Raw genomic sequence first — 20,529 nt, forward strand, 5'->3', positions numbered from 1 at the left:
ATTGTTGTAATAAGTTACTCACAACAGTCACAACAATATTTGGGCGCTAACGCGCTTAATTGTTTCGAAAAAGCGTAAGCAGTAAAGCAGTAAATATACTTACTATATGAAAAAAAATACAATTCATACCTCGTAAAAAAAACACGAAAACAAGCTAAAAATTCGTGAGCCTTTACTTCTCGAGCCTTTAAGACTTCAAAAAAGCTCACTAAATAGTGAGCTTTTTTGAAGTCTTAAATACTTATACTTAACTTTTACTTATACTTAATTAACGAGATAAGTTAGCCTTTGTAAACATTTGCTGTATTCTCTCTGTGTTATGTTACATATGTACTTGTTTTGTGTAATTAAGTGTTTACTACTACTACTTATTAAGTGCCTTTATAAAAGTCAACCCAAAAAAGTCAAAGGACTGATAAATCCATCTGACCAGGATGACATAACGCGGAGAAGATTATTGCAGTGGCATAACATAGCGCCGCGCACGCGCTCCACCAGCCACACACTACCGATACGACGCGCAAGCGCATGCGGCACCGCTTTCACATAGCGCGAATATCTTACGCTCTCTGCTCCGTATTTTTCTAATATACATATGAACGAGTTCTATTCACTAAAATGGGAACGACACGTAAACAATGTTGAAACGCGTCTAATTAGGTAATTTCTTACGCTTGATGGACGTGTGAAATTTTCAGACTTCCGGTGGCGACGAAACATACCAATTTGGAAAGCCGAAGATAATTTGGCTATTTTTAGATAGGTATCTCTAAAATATAATCCATCCCTTCAAACTATGTACCTAAGCCTGCAGGAATCTATGAACACTGGAGATTCCGCAAAAATTATGATGTGAATTGAAATGAAAAACCGAATAAATTTTACTTGCTGTCTTGCTTTCGTCTTATTGTTTTCCAACATTTTCATATATATTAAGTACTTGTAGATAATCAATAACCTCAATGATTTGATTGCAATTAGTTCTGATGACAGCGTAAATTATACTTAAAAATGCAAATTATCAACAACTTTACATAAAGCTATGTTTATTAAGTGCGGTCAGCCCACACGCCGCGATTTCACCGCTCAAATCAAAATGGATGATTGTTAATTAACCGCTTACTGTTAACACTCACCATGGAGTTGATTTGGATTTCACAATTTGATATGGTTTTAGCTTATTTTGATATATATGTAGTGTATCGTTTTTATTCTTGTCCCATCTATTTCACAGCGTACTTAAGAATACAAAGAAATTGTAAGGTTTACCGCAAAACACGGTAACAACAACAAAACAATTGCTTGCATGCTGTAAAGCCTGTAAAGTGGTTTACCGAAAAGAAAAACAAAACATTATACCACCTCAAATCATGTCAACACGCATCTCACGCGCATCAATAATCAATATGTGCGAGCGAGATGCCTCACGTCCTTCTTGATTTATTTCGTGAGAGACAATCAGCATTCGCTGCTCACGCTGGTCGATGCGCAAATCAAGGTCGTATCAAAATAAGATGAAACCCATATCAAATTGCTAAAGCATAATCAGCCTCAGTAACCGTTAATTAATAACTTATTTACTGGAGGTTAAGATTCATTGGGATTTAAATTCGCTATTGTATCCGACACGCCTGCGGAATAGATGATTTATGTTTGTCATTGTCATTACCAGTTTGCTTCGTCAGCAGTTCTGTTAACAATGATGGACGTGATTAAGCTAAACATCAAGGTTGGTCAGAAGTTCCGCAGACTCATCATGTCACGTTTTTGTTTATTCTAAGGTTCTAGGGTTGATACCCTAGAATCTTTCGGTGATCCTTTCTGATTTCGATGTAAGTAGGTAGGTATGTTTTGTTTAATAATGTTTAATTGTCTTTAGGCATCAATTCGTCCCCTTTTGTGGAGTATCTATGGTATTTTGGTAATTATAAACTCGACATACCTGGCTGATTAAGATTCTTATAGCTTTTATTAATTATAGCAAGTCCAATTCTTAATACCCGGCCGTTTTAAGGTTCTGTCCAGTTAAATTATCATCATAACTGTTTAGGCATGTATACTATAGTGTTTATACTACGCATAAACACTGTCTAATATTTTCGTCCGCGTGTAATATCTAACCGAAGCCGGATATGTTTTATGACTCCACAGTTCCTCAGTGACCAAAGGTCAAGTGTGCCTGTAACTTTAACGACTCTTATACCTTTTTCGACCAGCTGTGGTAATCGTAATCCTTGCGGCGGTTACAATAGAAAGCGATTGTGATTGGTCGGGAAAGTGCGGATCGATCGTTGTCGGGCTGTCAAACCAAGTGCGACATAACACATTTAACGTAGTCAGTATCATGACCACATCGCATAAATGCAGTTTACTGAGGTTATAGCTTTTGGTCCATAAGATTAGACTGCTGAGAGAAAGATTGCAGATTCCCCGGATCCTTTGCGTAAATTCGCGACATGTGATTTCTTGTTTTAGACGTCTAAAAGAGTTTCTACTTTTCTTAAAGAGTAACTTTGGCACTCCTTATTTAAAATCAGGGTATAAAATCTACCACCATCGTATAGGCACAGTACCGACTGTGCAATAAATCCTCACTGTCCTCAGTGTCCTCACCGCAATAGCCATCTGAGGTCTTCTTAAGGGGTCTTTTACTGCGTCGACCAACAAAGGAACTCTCCTCTCGGAACGGAACTTATAAGTTTTCCCTCCATCTGCTTTCGGCTGCAATCCGACTTAATCTTTACTGCTAGTAATTGTTGTACTGTGATGTGCGCGGGCGCAGTGAGCGCGTGCGCGGCGGCATGAAATTTGAATTCGGAATGATAGGCTCGTTAGTGTGCCCGCTGGGGCGGACCTCCGGTAATTTGGTCCGATGTCCTCCAGATGAGATCGAAAACTATGGCTGATGGTGAAAAACGTCACTTTCGAAAGTTTTTATTATGTAAGTGTTATGGTTTTGGTCCATCATTGGTTGAAAATGCTCGATTTTAAAACGAGGCTATTTAGGTACTTATCAGTGTTTTCAAGTATCATTTTGATATTTGAAGTAGCAACTTCTCTATCTATCTAGTATACTAGATAATCTCTGTTGAAGTTCTTCTTTCTTAGCTGAAGATCGTGCACATAATAGATGATAATTATAATGTTTATAATTAGCCCTATGATTTCCTTCCATAGACATTTGCGTGGCCTTCTCCGTAACTCGATCAAACACATATTATATAATCTTACAAAATAGAACACCACAAACATGACATTCCAAAATCCATGACTCGAATAGGTCTGTATGTTCTTGCCGCTAAAGTTATTTAAATTCTTAAATGTTGTAAACAAAATATCTATCGTTGAAAGTAGCTGGATTATAGGACATAAACTTTTAATCATGTAGTTTGGGTTAAGCCTGTATAGAAGCTTCTGGTTACAACATAGTAAAGGGTTTTGTAACACCAACGATTTCCCTCTTTCTCTTACCTCGAATGTCAAAATTAGCAATTGTAATTGTAAGGGCGTAACTTTGATTTCTTTTCACTTAACCTTTTTAGCATTCGGTCGTAAAGATATCCAAACTACGCGACCTCTGAAGTGCTTGTTAAAATGCATACTAACTGTCAACTTTACATAATGTTACTTTGATGGAAAACGCATTAATTTACACATAATTCATTATGACGTGAATTATTGGCTGTCTGTATTCAACAACGATATTGTATTTTAAGCGGTGGAGAATTGTCTCGAATCTTTTTGTAAAGTAAATATTTTCTCTTTTATCGAGCATCGTAAAATATTTGGCATCAATAATTTCTTCTGTTTGAAAGAGCGTTATCAAGTGGTTTAAAACAATTTAAGTACGTAGTAACAAGCACGTCTCACCAAAAGTGGTTGTAGTGGCACCAAAAATAATCTAACATAACGGCGAGTACCGCGATCGCGTCTGCGTTTCTCTCTAGAACCTGAAAGATTTGGAATCATCCACCCCTAAATCTGAGGAGTTTCCTTTACGCTTTGACATGGGGCTCTTGAAGTAGCAAGTATTCATTCTCAGAGGATGGCTACACATAAGTAGCTCTTTTGATATCATGTCTACAGGTGAACAATGATCGCTTCGTATCAGGCGACTCGTCTGCTAATTGCCATCTAATGCTTTAAAATGTTAAGTTTCGTTTGACTACCATTTTCCCAAATGCCGGAATGACTGCCATGTCCGTGTCTGTACGGAAGCTGCAATTCTTTCCGCCCACACTATACCGCAAACATGGTGGCTGACCACAATTACGACAATTTACCAAAATACCGATTGTGTAACACTGACTTTTCTATCCGATGATTCCGATGTAATATATTAGAAGAGATAATTTAACAAACTAATGGTAGTTCTCATATTGTAGACGTAATAACATCACATTGTATTGAAGACAGCAGCATATTTCCGGGGATAATTGTTTGAAATTGATAGCCTTTTTTCAAAATCTATGAATTTTCAGAAGAGGCATAACAATAATCCTAACCTTATAATGGTTATTAAGATTCGACACAATGCCTTTTTTTCTTAAGATAAGAAACATGCTTCCGCCAAAAATGCTGCCTGAGTACCCTTACGAAAGAAATTCATTTCATTGCTCCGATCACCATTAAGTTATCGAAACCTGGTTAAGTGATGTCATCTATATATCAATGGGACACAACTTACTTAGGTACTTTTGGACATATTGGACATCTTTAGCTCTTTAGATCCTTATTAAATAGCAAGTTACAAGTGCTAAAAACTATTGGTTCTGCGCACTATAGATCGGGCACGCGACACGCGTGACGGTAAGATTTTCCGCCCGTCGCGTTGGCAACCTTCGATTAGTCGTCGAAGGATTAGTAATTAAGTTTCCGAGCGAGCGAGTGTTCCGGATGGCTTGGGCGACACGATTTCGTGCTAATTGATATATTTCCCCCGTCCGATGATGAACGTGAGCCGAGCGATTTAATTAATCGAGTAAATTAGTTAATTGCGGTGCTCAATCGATTCTGTGTATCGAATAACGTTTGCTTGCCGGTAATATGTATAATAAAACACGTCCGATATTTATCTTGACGTGTAGTAGTACTTTTTATCACTGATTGAACAACTATATCATTGTACTAGTAATCATTTCCAGAACCTACTTTTTTACTAATAACCTACTTTTTTTAGGGCCACTTGCACCATTCACTAACCCGGGGTTAAAAGGTTAAACCTGGAGTGTCACTATGGTTACCAGTACAATTTGACACTAGCTTAACGGTTTAACCGGTTAACCCCGGGTTAGTGGGATGGTGCCAGTGGGCCTTAATCAATCATTTTTCTCATTTGATTTGATTTGTATTACGGTTTTACAACTCTTAGATTAACGGCGCGATTCGAAAAGTGAATTAGAGATTAACTAGATATGAAATAGTAAAGTATGTGACGTTCCACGACAAAAGGTACCTTATAGCGGCTGGCGCTTAAATCGCATAGCGCCGCAATTATATTGGAGCGACGTTAATAATCGTAAGCGCCAACCGCCATAAGGTACCTTTATCCGTGGGACGTCACATATCTTTACTATCTCATATTTAGTGCATCTCTTATTCATTTCCCGAATCGAGCCGTGAGTTATATTTTTTACGCGCCTATTCGTCGTGCCAGATCACCTTTTCTCTAATTTTCATACACAACAGCAAGAATTCTTTCATTACGTAACAATTTACATACATCTCCCAAACAGTACTCAGTTCCGAATTTCCATACCGATTTCCATTTTACGCCATGCACTCATGCGTCGCTGATTGTCACATTATCCAGCTGTCAAAACTAGACACGCCAAGAATGTGGCGTCTCAATGGCGTGATTGGCGTGAAGTGGCCAGGAATGTTAACATAAGTGGATTTCACTTTCTTGGGGCACGACCTCGGGGTTGATGGTGTTTAAGTGGTGGTTAATGGGTGTGTTGGACACGATTTAACGTGCTACTGGATGGGTTTAGATAGTTTACATCTGGGATTAGCCGTCTGTGACTTTGGGTACGTAGTTGTTAAAGCTTAAAATCTTATTTTCATCCCCTTTTGAGGAGCTCTAAAACATTTGAAGAATAAGTATGTTTCAATTTCAAGATCCTACCTTCAATAGGGGTCCAAAACTTTTGGACCTTAGCTTCTTTGAGGCTATGATGGCTCTTTTCGCGGCGGCGCAGCGGCTTTTAGCGGGCAGGAATAGAAGGCTCGTTAGGAATGGGGTTAAAAGGATCTAACGGAAAATTATAGTAGCTTTCTGTTACATACCTACATACGCACGTTTACTTTTTACGTTAGGTTATGACGACACTAAGTGATAGGCCTATTGTCTTTCTCTACCTATTTAGATATATTTTACAAATTGTATATATACAAATAAACTAAAGAAAGATAAAAGATCCTAAACTAGAGCACTCTAATTTCGCTCTCAGAGATCATAAGACAAAGTAAACCGTAAAGGTCACAAAGAGCCGAGGTCGTGATGCGGTCAAGAAAAGTTGATCGAGATCCCGGAAGATTAATAGAGGCGTTAATGTTAATTCAGCACGATATGCTAAGTCGTGGGAAACTAGCGGGACCAGTGCGGTGACAAGAATGCGCGGGCTCACTGTCGCACGATACGAATCCTCCTGAGTCCCCCTTGTCTTGTTGTTGTCTTGTCTTGTTGTCTTGTGTTGTTGTGTCTTGTGTGTTGCAGTGTTTAATTTGGAACTTTCTTGTATTCCATTTGAATTCAAAATTCGATTTGGGTTAAATGCTTTATAAGGACCTCAGGGACTCAGGATATTATTATAGAACAAGTTGTAAAAGGTCTTACAGTTTTTGAATAGCCTATTTTGTGTCCACCCATTTCTTCATGGTGCATGCTCTCTCGCTGCAAAATGCGTCGAGATAATCCTGCTATCTCTTTTTAGTCTGCAGCCTACAGCTGCCGGCTAGCTTGTAGTGATCTTTTAAAATTATTTGGGAATGTACATTTCGGCTACAGGCAAACCTTATTCCGAAGTTAAAAGGTTCTTCTTCTGTCAGTTGTAAATTGTAATCTAACGGTATACATCACAACTCACAACAGTGGAGCCGCGCTCCGCTCGCCTTGACCGTGGCTGTGGCTGCGCGCGCGCCGCGGAAAGCGAGAGTGAAACGCGCAACTGCTTACTAACAAATGTATTGAGCTTTAGCTGGGCAAGCTGATGGGCATAGCTGAGTGCTGTGCTATGATGCGATAGCGTTAAGAGGGGTAAGATAAAATTGTAGCTTTTATTTGGAATTGACACGTTTTTACAACGGCATCATATGCCATGAAATAAATAATCACACGGAAACTAGATTATTATTTGAAAGTACAGACTAGAAGCAAAACCTTACTTTACTAGGTTAATGTGCCAACATCCATATAAAGGAATCACGAAAACAGGTCCAATTTTCATTAATACGGTATATGGGTATCGTGATCTTGCATACCACAGTAATATAATTTTAAATACTGTAATGTAATGTATAGTAGTATAAAATAGCTAGTGATACAGCCGAGGGATTTAACAAGCAACATTTTAAATCGCCAAATCTTCTGTCGGAAGTTTCGCGTGGCGCGCCATCTTTTGTTTGGTTCTGATTAAATTTCCTGGCTTTTTACGCCTCCTCTTAAAGGAATATAAAATCTAAGTATTTAAAAAATTAGTTGCATTTGTGAGCACTAGCATTTAATTAGGAGCTATATTTAGTTACAAGTGTTACAACTCCATTTCCCGAAGCAGGTTGTCGTTGATTTCCTCGCCTTTTTCACCAAGAGAGATATTAGAGAGTGGAATGCCGATAGCTGTAACTTACGCTGTAAGCCTTCCTGCTCGACCTGTCTTGTCCGCTCCGCGACTGCATCCATTGCGTTTGCTGCACCCGCGGCGTTTCCTTTCTAAGCTTCTTGCTCGAGACGAGAGTTAAGACCATGATTCGAATAACTTCTCTAATATTTTTACACATAAGGTTCCCAAATCCTAGATACAGGTACAGGTGTATCTAAGGATTACTTTGAGAAGCCTCCGCCACCAAGTCGATCTTGGGTTAGACGTTATCGGTTTAGAGTGAAAGAGATTTCAGGGATTTCAGACAACCTTTTAGTAGCATGCTTGGTATTTTTGTAAGTTATAGGTAACCGTATTTGTAGTGCCTACATAAAAAAAATAAGTAGTAAATAAAAGGCTAATTAAGTATTATTTGTAGTACGTATAGTAGTTCGGAGTTGTTCATTTAAAATTATAGTCATATATTTATGAATTATGGTATGACTTGCATTGATTACGAGCATTTTGACTGCTGAAATAAAAACAGCTAAATTCAATATTTATAATGTTTTGATGAACGCAATAAAGGCTGTGACAGATAAGAGAGCTACGGTCGCCGCGTGCGCAATGCTCGGGAGAAAGCCGACCATTTGCAATTAGACCTCGCCAGAGTCCAGACTCCAGTCTAATATAAAGATTCAATGTACCCGATACCAAAAGATGGTTACTCCGTTTTAACTACATTAATTACAGATCTAGAACACCAGTATTGGCAACTCCTATTTTCAAAAGTAAAACGTTAATTATAAGTAATCGTCAAAAAGAAGCAAATTAATGAACATCGTATACAAAAATAAGGAGATAAATCAATAAATTACCAACATGTGAGTAGAAAGGATAGAAGTTAATGTCAAAATGTTTTTTTGTTAGTAGTTCCTGATTTGGATCCACCATTGAACATAGAGAGACACGCACAGTGGTGACAAATATGGACACTGCGTTCGGCACCTTCAGTTTGAGCATTCTTAATCCTTATTCCAACTGCATAAGGCATACTAATGGTCAGCTAAATGTGTTGTTAGAGAAAGCCGACCGATCTAGTCGATCATTTGCAATTGGCGAGGGGCACTGCTCTCCTTACCAAATACATAATAATCAGTGATCACTCTGGGGTTACTGCAGTTCACAGTACCTATTCATTACTTTTGCTATTGGACGGACAGTAGTAGACGTGAAAGGTACTTAGAACACAATCTCTATTAATATTCGTAATACCTTACCTATTTAATACAAAATAGACAAGTTAGCTTCGCTAATTTTACTTTTCTTGTTACAGTTCATTAAGAGTAAGCTGAGGATGACACTTTGATTCGCCCGTGACGGTGAGTTGTTTCCCTTTATGGCCTTTCAAGTATTATACGTGTTGATGGTAACTGAAACCAATGTAGTGTTTAGCAGAAGAAAGCGCTTTTCACTAGATTAGCAGTGCAGGAGAAATTACAGTTACTGCCCAGTGACACCCCAGAATTACTATTACCAGAATAGAAATTATAAACAGTAGTCCATGTTTAAATAAAGATAAATTCGAGGGCCTTGTCGTGGTGAGAAAGCTGCCACGGGCAACATATCAAACTAATCTTCTTACAAGCCATTATACAAGCTGCTTTGGGGGCAAAAACTTTGCTGAGGTAACAGTTCAATATCTAATGAATCTGGGAACGTCGACGATACATATAGGTGCAACGGGTCTTAGAACTTAGAACTGAGTCAAAATAAGAACATTACTGGTCCTTCCCGTACTGAGATAGGCTACTGTATGTACTGTGCCTCAGCACTTTTACTATAGGTACATTAGGTACCAGCTGATAGTTTTTGCTCGACTTTTCTCACAATAATGTTTACTAATGGACTTGACACTTCCATGGCAATGTCTCAATTCAGATTCACATCGTAACGAGAACGATTCGTTTTTGTGGAGTTGACTTATCGTTTCCCGTTTAAATCAATTGTAAACGTTTTTATTGATTAATGGTTACATTGGTTACCAACAATACAGTCAATAAAGCGTTGTGGTTGAGTAGACAAAATTACTTAAGGTCATCTAGAGTGAGAGATACTTACATAGTTTATTTTGCTTGGTGCAAGAGGAACAGTACGAGGATCCCCAAGTGTTTCTCTTGTCCCCAATATTTCTTATACCCCATCTTCCCTTATAGGTATTGTATAACATAAATCGGCTCAAGTAGGTAAACAGGTGGACGAACTATTGAAATTTTCTCTAACACATCCAGCCGGCGTATTATGGATGGCATCTTTATCCACGTGATAAAATAACTGTCACTTTTTAAGACCATGGGTTAGAAAGTGACGAACGCCGTTTTATCACGCTGTCTCGTAGACAAGCGATAACGACCATCATATCCGTACTGATTTGTGTCGAAAAAACAAAACGGATAGTTCCGTTTATATCTTCTACTCGTATCTTCGTCATTGTTAGTCGAAACTTCCGCTTATTTCAATTAATTTTAATTTTATTATAAATCTTGATCTCATTGTCAAAATATTGTGTTAATGATTAATTTTAATGTACTTACTAACATCTAGCTGTAATGTATTATGGTGCTAACAATATTGTATGGAATTATTATATTCTGAAATAAAGATATTTTATTTTATTATTTTATTATTTGGAAGTCTATGTAACTGATCAACCTACTGCAACAGAAAATCTGGGTTTCGTCAACCTTACTACATTGTAATAAGAGTCTAAATGTAAATACAATACGCGTGCGGAATACAACCAGCTTATCGAATAATCGTAAAGCTATATTTGATTTGGTGCCATTGCACATATTATAGTGACACAGTAAATGTGTCACATATATGTCACCTGTGGTCCCCGTGGGCTGTTTTACTAGCGAAAATACGGTATAGGGTTAATCCGCGATTTATTCGAAGGATTAACGTCTACATCTATGTTAAACGAAACGTCCACTCCGAGTGAAGTTTAGCGAGATGGAGCTTTGGATAGCCGACGATTTACAAAGATTAACCTGGATGTTGGCACAACTGGGTTGTTATTTATATTTATATTTATATTTATATTTATTGGTTCACCAACAATTGTTTACACTTTGTAAAGTATAACTACAAACGTTTTAACTATTATCGCTTAGCGTAACAATTACTTAAAGGTAAACACCACATGCATTGAATAAAGTAAGATAATTGCATTTACGTTACATACCTAATATACCGTTTACAATAATAATGCAGGCATTAACTATTTACTATTGATTATTAAGTATACATATAATATATAACATTGAGTGGATATCACTAGCTTATGATATTATTTTTGCTAAGCAGGAGCGAACAGATTTTTTAAAGTGATGTGCAGAGTCAAAGTGTATATCCATTACATGGCTACAACTATTTATTACCTTGCATAATCTTGGGACAGGTGAGTTACTGCCGTGGATCGTCCGTCGGAGCGGGGGGCACAGGGGTGTTATCGGATTACGGGGTATTCTCTTTGGAGCACGGAAGTGCAGAAGGCCAAGAAGTTAAGACCAGTCATGTTCCTAGTGTTATTGGCTTTTTTCCAAGGCTCAAGAGAGCCTGGGGTCCGCTTAGGAAAGCTACCGTATTAGGAAAGACGAGACAAATTATTCAATTCCGGATTCGGTGCTGCCCGAGCATTTCTTACTGGAGTTTCATTAAGTACGTGACTGGTTCATACTTGGTTACGTGGTGACAACTCCGGTTACCCTGAGTTAGCCAAACTGTTTCATAACAGTCAATCTGAATTCGAAACTCCCTCGATTGCTCATCGTTAAAAATTATGAGAATGCCTCTTTCATACGATTGCGTTGATCGTTGATCTCTTGACGTACAATAGGTTGAGCAAATTAATCGAAGTATTTGGACATTTTTACGTCTATACAACTGATCATTCGTAAATCTTATTGCAACGAGATAAGGTCGAGGTTAGTTAAGTGTGTTGCTGTTAACCGTTCATGACGCAAATGTATGATAGAATCATTGTTAGAGAGTCATTACTATAAGCTATTAAATAACCGATTATCATCTTATAGGAAAATAGCATAATTGTTGCACAGGTTGCATGGTTTTGGTAGTTATCATTATCAACAATGACGAGTGTAATGTAACTTGAATCGGAAGTTGTGGGTTCAAATCGTAATGTTTATAATAATAAGTTACGCTATGGGTTTAATGGGGTACGCAATATTCACATTTCGTTTTCTATTGGAAAGCACCACGTGACCACCGATCAGCCGTTATAGAAAATGACGTGTTGGACGCCTCGGTCCGGGATAGGGCTCCCGATATCCGTGCTACACGCCACCCCGTGTATCCGTGTTCTTAGCCCCGGCGGTGCTAAGCCTCCGAATTACACGAACCCGTCAAGATCCGTTCCCGTGTAGTGCGTTCGGCTCCGGATCTACGCTCGGCTCCGGATCTACGCTCGGCTCCGGAGCCGCGGACTTCGGCTTCGTTCGGGTATTGAATACACGGCGCCGGCGGACCGACTCCCCCGGCCGGTTCGAGTTTAAACAATATTTAAGAGGTGGTATTCTACTGGTGGATAATGTCTTGATTTATTTTGTGAAATATGGAGGTGTTGCTGAAATGTAATTTAGTCGGATTATATTAAATGAGACACCAATTGTATATTAGATGTTACTGCTTGTAAAAATGATTAAATAATAACAATGAGGTTTATAATAAATATTAAGATACTAGAGTCAGACCAAGAATAGTCTGCAGCGCTGCAGACTTTTTTTATCCGACTCTAGTTTTTTCTCACATTCCCACTTATTACTTAGATAATTTTTATTTCGTGCGAATTTCATAGAAATGTACACGTGTAGATTAAGATAATAATGGTTTGCGGGCGGCACATGCAATAAAATAGCCGTGGCAATTTTGACACAGGTATTTTACCCGGCATACCTTTTGTTTGGAAAGTTAAAGAAGTAGCCGTGCTGTTTTACAAACAAGAATTGGATTTTTTTCAGTTATGGATTTTTTAAGATTTTAGTTTGCCACTCAGTCGGTCAAAGTTTCTAATCTTAGTTCAGCTGGTTTCATATAGTCATACCTAGTTGTTGCCGTTCTGTTTTTTTTCGTTTTGTTCCCCCCCCCGCCCAGCAAATTTCATCGAAACCGTTAGAGCCATTTCCGAGATGCTCGAAAAATAGAAATTGAAAAAATGAAAATGAAAAGTTTATTGGTAACAATGGTTAGAAGTCTGTTTAGTTAAATAGTACATTTAGTATTTGAATATAGAGGAATTGCTCGTTTAAAGGTATAAGATTCTTTGCTTTTATAAAGAACGCAACCGGTCGTCATCGAAAACGGGCCGGACCCGTGTGTAATTAAGATCCGTGGATCCGGACACACGGGTAACACGGGTACACGGATCTTAATTACACGGATCCTAATTATCCGTTCCGAACGGGCCACAAATCCGGTTTCGTGTAGCACGAGAACGGGGCCCCGGCAACGGGTACCCGAAACCCGGACCCGACCGCGAGCCCTAGTCCGGGACCGGTCTAGCGTGAGTCCTCCTTTATCATGAAAAAAAAAGGCTTGCGGGAGCTATAGGTACGACTTCAAACTTTTGGTTAGATTCTAGTGGTTAGTTGAGGTTTCTAAAACCCCGACACTTGCGAAGTCCGCCCTCAACTGACAAAGGACGAAAAATCTAGAAATGTCAGGGGAAATCTATGACACGTGGCAATAAGAGATAGACGTTCAACTTGACTACTAGTTTTCATTACCTATGTCATAAGACACAATGTATTTTTTCCGGTTTATCTCCTGGACTGTTAGTAGAGATGCAAGCCATGCATTGTTTCGCTAGTCATGTAAGACTTGACCAGCTCGGTCCAGCTGACGCAACGTCCCGCTTTCCGCGTATTGTCCGGTTTATCTCCTGGACTATTAGTAGAGATGCAAGCCACGCATTGTTTCGCTGGTCATGTCGTAAGACTTGATCAGCTCGGTCCAGCTGACGCAACGTCCCGCTTTCCGCGTATTGTCCGGTTTATCTCCTTGACTGTTAGTAGAGATGCAAGCCACGCATTGTTTCGCTGGTCATGTAAGACTTGACCAGCTCGGTCCAGCTGACGCAACGTCCCGCTTTCCGCGTATTGTCCGGTTTATCTCCTGGACTGTTAGTAGAGATGCAAGCCATGCATTGTTTCGCTGGTCATGTAAGACTTGACCAGCTCGGTCCAGCTGACGCAACGTCCCGCTTTCCGCGTATTGTCCGGTTTATCTCCTTGACTGTTAGTAGAGATGCAAGCCACGCATTGTTTCGCTGGTCATGTAAGACTTGACCAGCTCGGTCCAGCTGACGCAACGTCCCGCTTTCCGCGTATTGTCCGGTTTATCTCCTGGACTGTTAGTAGAGATGCAAGTCACGCATTGTTTCGCTGGTCATGTCGTAAGACTTGATCAGCTCGGTCCAGCTGATGCAACGTCCCGCTTTCCGCGTATTGTCCGGTTTATCTCCTGGACTGTTAGTAGAGATGCAAGCCACGCATTGTTTCGCTGGTCATGTCGTAAGACTTGATCAGCTCGGTCCAGCTGATGCAACGTCCCGCTTTCCGCGTATTGTCCGGTTTATCTCCTGGACTGTTAGTAGAGATGCAAGCCACGCATTGTTTCGCTGGTCATGTCGTAAGACTTGATCAGCTCGGTCCAGCTGATGCAACGTCCCGCTTTCCGCGTATTGTCCGGTTTATCTCCTGGACTGTTAGTAGAGATGCAAGCCACGCATTGTTTCGCTGGTCATGTCGTAAGACTTGATCAGCTCGGTCCAGCTGACGCAACGTCCCGCTTTCCGCGTATTGTCCGGTTTACCTCCTTGACTGTTAGTAGAGATGCAAGCCACGCATTGTTTCGCTGGTCATGTAAGACTTGACCAGCTCGGTCTAGCTGACGCAACGTTCCGCTTTCCGCGCTAATTGTGACGAAAACTTCCGAATTAATTACGACTTTCTCGGCGCGTGCGCGTTAGGCCGCGTGCATGCCGGGGCAGAAGGGGCGCCAGTGTTTCTAGAAAGGTTGTAGAAGATCACATTGATATCTGGTGATAGTGATGTAATCAATTGATCATTCTTCTTTCTTGTTATGGGATGATTCCCATACCTGTGATTACGAAACGCAGGACACAAAAGCCTTCCTCTCAAGAGTTTGGGCTGCAATTATCACGGGAATTAGGCTTTCTGAACTGAAGTATATTTGTCTCTAAGGTTTGCTATAAAATTTAAATAATTTGTTGAATATGATGTCAGGACTATAACAAACTTGTTTTATACTCGAAATTAACAGTCGTAAGCGCAGGAACGCCAGGCCCGAAAAACACGTGGTCTGTCGATCGCTTATTGCATTCATTCAGTCCAATTCCCCGAAGTTGGAGCTGCAAGTCAGGTACTGTCCCGGTGACATCCTAACACATCTCCTCAAAACTTCCTGAGCTCCTGCAGAACAGAAGGACATATTTATTATCTATTACTCTACCGATTGCATTATAACGCGTCTTCCCGTAAGTATGTACATAATAAATTCTGCTATAGTAAGTGTAAGTTAGTCTCCTACTTGCCACCATGAAGCCACTCTGCCACTGGTATTTAGGTGATGCTAGTGTGAACGGATCTCGACCACTAATGGCAACGAACGCGTAAACCCATCGGATTTATGGTAAGAAAGTAAAGCCCAAAACACTGTAATTATGTTAAAACGAGTGCGTGAGGATTAGCAATGGGCGGAGTCTACTCGTAATGCTAAACGAGGCAACATACGGCGCGATTCGGGAAATAAATTAGGGATTCACTAGATATGAAATAGTAAAGATATGTGAAGTTCCACGGCAAAAGATACCGTGTGGCGGTTGGCGCTTCGCTTACGCTGTTATTAACGCCGCTCCAATATTATTGCAGCCGCCATGAGACCTTTTGCCGGACCGGACCTTTTGCCGTTGAACGTCACATATCTTTACTATTTCATATCTAGTGCATCTCTAATTCATTTTCCGAATCGTGCCGATATGCGTTTATTATCATGTACGTATACTGAAAAGCCATCATGGGCCCCTCATTACAAATTGACCAACTACACTATAATTTTAGTGAAACTGTTCTAATTAATTTTGAACCATACGCGGCTTTTCTCATTTTAAATGCGAGTAATCGATGTATGAGCTCGTATGAACATTATTATTATTTGTTGCAAGTTTAAATAACTAGATCGGCGTAAAATAATTGGAGCCGTTTCGTAAGCGTGTCAAGTTTGCCTGGCCTGGCGGCTTAATACAAGTAACTAGTTAATTTTTAAACTGATAGGGTTGCCAAACTAACAAAAGTATTTTTATGAGTAGGAGAAAATAATACCACAATATAGCACATCTTCTTTTGTCTTGGACTGTAATAATTCGTAACAAATATATGTTGCTTGATTTTTAATAATAAGAGTAGATATTTGTTAATTCTAGATTTTCAATTTCTACCACCGTAAAATAAAGCTACTAACTAAGCTAAAGGGATTTTGATATTTTTTAGAAATATTTTATTTAGCTTAGGTAGGTTTAGGTACTCGTACATTGATTGTTTGTTAGTAATAGTAACTTAGTACCTACCTTTGTTGCAAAGACCAAATTATTTTTTTAAATAACCTAAGCTAAATAATAACAAAGATATCAAAAGCTATAAAGACTTTTTTAAATTTGTGTGACAACCATAGGTAACTTAACGTGGCGGGGTACAAAAGTACCTAATTACTCCAAAGTAAGACTAAAATATCTAATTAATTTGATTGATTTATTGTACGGTTAAAATCAAATACAAGTAAGTAAACATTTTTTGCCTTATCACAAGGAAATACAGTTCAGAATTGTAAACATTTCTGGCTGAAGAACGCGAAGCGAGGGGCCGATTCGACCCGTCGATTATCGTCATGCCATAACTGATGCATCAATCGCTTCATCTATCACTGGTAATTGATTAACGATTTCGATTAATTGTTTTTAACTTTGTTCTGTGATCATTCGAGTCAAAACTAGGTCAAGTAAGTAACTACCTACATGATACGTTGTTAAAGCTAAATTTGCAATACACAGTACACAGCACATAATATGCATGCAAAATAAATGTGCTTTGTGGCAGATTTATGTTAATAACACGGTTTTGTGTTGAAAGTCGGAACTGATTTTCCGCACTTTTTATTCAAATCTCTATAGGATATAAATGCCCTAATATCTTGTAAGTCTCTAACCTGGCACGCCTTTGAAAATCAAGTTGTATTACTTGGATTGTCGTTTCTCCTCTGCCACATAAATTAAGACTGAAAAGTATAGTAAGACTATTGTATTTTTGGACTTGTTGTAGATATGTACCTATTTTTAACCGACTTCCAAATCCCAAAGGAGGAGGTTATCAATTCGGTTGTATGTTTTTTTTTTTTTTTTTTTTTATGTTTGTTACTCCATATCTCCGTCATTACTGGACCGATTTTCAAAATTATTTTTTTGATTGTATGTATATGCATACAGATTGGTCCCGTTTTTGTCAAAATCCAGTTCTGATGATGGGATCCATGAGGAATCGACGGAACTCCTCAAATCTTAAAGGCATACATATGGTGATTTTTGTGTTTTTATCAACAAATCAAGCATATACATTCAAAAACATGACATTTGATGAAGTGGAACTGCTGATGATGATCAGAACGGAACTCTTCAACGACGCATAGTTCACCTTTGGCGATTTGTCCTCTTCGTTATGTTTGTTAAGCAAGTTAAGTTTTTAAGCCACAATTTTATCAAGCTTGAGTTCTGATGATGGGATCCATGAGAAATCGAGGGAACTCCTCAAATTTTAAAGGCATGCGTATAGAGATTTTTGTATTTTCATCATAAAATCAAGCATTTTCATTAAAAACTGTCGCATTTGATGAAGTGGAACTGCTGATGATGATCAGAACGGAACTCTTCAACGACGCATAGTTCACGTTTGGCGATTTGTCCTCTTCGTTATGTTTGTTAAGCAAGTTTAGTTTTTAAGCCACATTTCTGTCAAGCTCGAGTTCTGATGATGGGATCCATAAGGAATCGAGGGAACTCCTCAAATCTTAAAGGCATACGTATATATTTTTTGTATTTTCATCATAAAATCAAGCATTTACATTAAAAACTATCGCATTTGACGAAGTGGAACTGCTGATGATGATCAAAACAGAACTCTTCAACGACGCATAGTACATGTTTGGTGATTACGAATTTCGATTTTGACTTGGACTGGGACCCGGACTCATACCCGGATCCGGTTCGGACCCGGACTCGGACTCGGTCTCGGACCCGGACTCGGACCCGGACTCGGACCCGGACTCGGACCCGGACCCGGACTTGGACCGGGACTCGGACCCGGACTCTGACTCAGAGACCCGGACCTTGACCCGGAAAACCACTATGATACCTAAACTAAATAAACCACTATGATTACCTACCATAAAATGTGGGTATGATGATGCCAAACCCCTCCCGCTCAAACTCCCGTACACCGCACCGCATGCGCCGTTAAGTGGGTTAGGTTAGGTTTGAACTGCGATCCTCACAGAACCGAACAAAAGTGGGTTAGGTTCGGTTAGAACTGCGAGTCTTACAGAAACGAAATGCTACTAGAAAAGTGGGTTTGATTAGGTTCGAACTGCGATCCTCACAGAACCGAACTGCTATCAGAGAAGTGGGTTAGGTTAGGCTAGATAACTACGACCCTTACGGAAACGAAATGCTACTAGAAAGTAGGTACTGGTTTTACCTCCTTTTCTACATAGTGCACCATCTACCATAATCTTTCACCGGGCCCCATAGAAGTCGGTTTTTTTTTCTTAAAAATTATTAAACTAAAAAGTTGAAGGTTATACTTAATTATTAATTAAAGTGCACGTCTGTAAGTATTCTGTAGGTACTTATTCATAAACTTACTGACGTACTCGTCCGCGACAATAAAGTATTGTTCAGGTTTCAGGCCAAAATAGTTTCTTCCAGAACATACTTAGGAAGTCGCTCTACAACTTCAACAATTATTTTACTCAAAACTAAGGGGTCTTACTTTTCTATAACCAAACAAGCGATTTTAAATCGAATCAATCTTACAATTAGGTTTATATTCGACGGATTTTAAAGATCCGTTGAAGAGTTTTCTTAAGGAGTAATGTAAAACCGCGTGCCCGGCGCCGCTGGCAAGGCCGTCGGTGGCCGTATTTTCATATATCTAATGAATGTCTGATGGTAACGTCTCATTTATCTTCTTTGAACGGCGTTAAGATAATTGCAACTTTAGGCATTGTGGGTTAAAGTCGCAAATTCCTTATCTCCTTGGAGTGGTGTGATATTGACAGTTGAGCCCTTATAATTATATGACGGACGGTATTGGGATAAGGCGAAGTATTTTTAAAGACTCGTAAGTCGTATGAGCATTGACGGTGAAAGTTTAAGCACTAGTTTAAAATGTGAGTGCTGTTGACTTTTATTATTTTCCTATTTCATAATATTTAATGCATGACATATGACCTCTTGTAACGAACCTTACACCTACTATAATTTCAATCTCAAGCCGGGATTAAGCATGGCGTGAAAGAAACACGTGAGAGAAACTGGCCAAGGGAAACCAATTTTAAGGAATCTTCATACGGTTTCTCTCTTGCCCCGATAAAAAGAATCAAAATAAAAAGATTCTTTTATCCCGCCTGAACTTAATTGAAAATAATAACTCTCAATCAATATATTGTACCTTTATAAGCTTGATTGATAGTATTAATGTCCGGTAAGCAAATAATAGATATCAATACCTTCGTCAAAAGATATGTAAGTAGGCGATTACATAAACGCTGGTGGTGTAAAAACTGCGGTAATCCAGCTTATCGATCAGGGTTACATTTATTCGGAAGTCGCTGTGACACTATCGCGGCATCGAGGCGGCATCGGACAGCCAATTGACACAGAGGAATATTAATTGCCACTTCCGTTACAGAAATTACGCGAAACGTTAGCGTATATTAGTATAAGTTTGTAAACAGTACATTGATTTCATTACATTTGAATGGCATAATTATTTACATATAATGACATTATAACTACAAGTTACATTCTACGCGATGAATAAATGTGGTATACTTAAAACTAGGTGTATCTATTAGTTAATGTATTGACATTGAAGTTGGTAGTTATTATAATTGGGTGGTTCTATTCTCTCTGACTAGTGACAACTACAGCGGACTGGTACTAGCACAGGTTTGGTTAGATTCTTATATTATGATATTATTCTTATTTTATGGTAGTTTTGCCAAATCATTTCCACACAGACTGTACATAGCCCGTACTATATGATATAATTCAAATAATTGCTCCAGTTTTTAATTTCTACTTTGTTATTTGAACCGTGGAAAGTTAGCATACTGCTTCAATCGCTTGTATTGTGTGCGCCATCAGATAGCGCGTTATCGCCACATCGGTTATTATTAGTTGCGCCTATTAACTTTGTTCCCAATTACCTGCTCTCTACACATATGTAGCTACTACTAATATTACTACTACACTTTACAGTCGCATATGAATTTTATGAACGTAAGTACTATAGTTTCTAGCGTAAGTGCGTATTCATTCTAGCACAGCACACAATACACAATATAGGGTAGGTAAAGT

General features: G+C 39.1%; 1 protein-coding gene across 1 annotated transcript in view; it reads left to right on the forward strand.

The window, feature by feature from the left end:
* Positions 1-20,529, forward strand: part of LOC134670584 (GAS2-like protein 3) — a 107,379-nt gene that overhangs the window by 42,745 nt on the left and 44,105 nt on the right. The window contains exon 2 of the mRNA XM_063528385.1: positions 9,136-9,181. The gene's annotated coding sequence lies outside the window, so the exon portion shown is untranslated. The remainder of the gene's footprint in view (positions 1-9,135; positions 9,182-20,529) is intronic.

Source organism: Cydia fagiglandana, chromosome 14 (genome assembly GCF_963556715.1).
Source record: "Cydia fagiglandana chromosome 14, ilCydFagi1.1, whole genome shotgun sequence".
NCBI classification, from domain to species: Eukaryota; Metazoa; Arthropoda; class Insecta; order Lepidoptera; family Tortricidae; genus Cydia; species Cydia fagiglandana.